The sequence below is a fragment of the Schistocerca cancellata genome, chromosome 2, assembly GCF_023864275.1.
Source record: "Schistocerca cancellata isolate TAMUIC-IGC-003103 chromosome 2, iqSchCanc2.1, whole genome shotgun sequence".
NCBI classification, from domain to species: domain Eukaryota; kingdom Metazoa; phylum Arthropoda; class Insecta; order Orthoptera; family Acrididae; genus Schistocerca; species Schistocerca cancellata.
The window spans coordinates 266,695,453-266,696,601 of record NC_064627.1 but is presented as its reverse complement, the minus strand read 5'-3'; the positions used below and the strand labels follow the sequence as shown (position 1 = coordinate 266,696,601).

The following is a 1,149-nucleotide window of genomic DNA, read 5'->3' as shown; positions in this document are numbered from 1 at the left end:
AGAGTCGACCGTCGATCAATGGAAACGTGTTGGCTCTTCGGGTGAATCACATTTTTGCTGTACCAGGTCTATTGTCGTCTGCACAAACACCGTCGCCGGCCAGGATGGCCGAGCGGTTTTAGGCGCTACAGTCTGGAACCGCGCGACCGCTACGGTCGCAGGTTCGAATCCTGCCTCGGGCATGTGTGTATGTGATGTCCTTAGGTTAGTTAGGTTTAAGTAGTTCTAAGTTCTAGGGGACTGATGACCTCGGAAGTTAAGTCCCATAGTGCTCAGAGCCATTTGAACCATTTGAACAAACGCCGTCATCTGGGTGACTGGCGGCTTGAGACGCGCAGCGCACCAGGGACGCAGGCTGGTGAGAGTGGTCTTGTGCTACGGGAGACAATCTCCTGCGCTTGCAACGGTCCTGTGGTAGTAATCGAAGACGCGCTAACAGCTTCGAAACATCTGCAGCCCTTTATGCTTGATATGTACTTATATGGATATGGTGTCTGTTTTTTAGGACATCTCCGAAAGAACAGACACCATATCCATATAAGTATATAGTTCTGGCAATACCGGCCATGACCTTCTTCACTGCGGATGCACACATATTTCCCGAAGTCTTACGGGACTTGGTAAGAATGTCTGCCACGAATAATGAATGTTTTGGGGTGGGACACTACGAATGTAGTGTGTGGACATACAAGGTGAGAATGTGGGTCTCGCGGGAGCCGTGCGCGAGTTAGTCCCTGCAGTCGGACTGTCCTCTGTGCCCCCGGTGGCTCAGATGGATAGAGCGTCTGCCACGTAAGCAGGAGATCCCGGGTTCGAGTACCGGTCGGGGCACACAATTTCACCTTTCCCCGTTGATATATATCGACGCCCGTCAGCAGCTGAAGGTATTAATATAATTCTAACTTCATGCTTGATGTCTTCCGCAACGGCGATTGCATTTTTCAGCAGTATAATTATCTGTCTCTAGCAGCCAGAACATTGCTACAGTGGTTTGAGGAGCATTATAATGAACCCACGTTGACGTATTGGCGACCAAATGCGGCTGATGTAAATAGTGTGGAACCTATCTGGGTCGCTATCGGACGCCATCATTGCGTTCGCAAATCAGCTGCCCGATATTTTCACGAATTATTTGACCTGTGCCTAGAC

General features: G+C 50.0%; 1 non-coding gene across 1 annotated transcript; it reads left to right on the top strand.

Annotated features, from left to right (window-relative positions):
• Nucleotides 1-756: 756 nt before the first annotated feature.
• Nucleotides 757-831, top strand: Trnat-cgu (transfer RNA threonine (anticodon CGU)). Its single transcript has one exon. It is a non-coding gene; the product is annotated as a tRNA-Thr (tRNA).
• The last annotated feature ends 318 nt before the right edge of the window (nucleotides 832-1,149 follow it).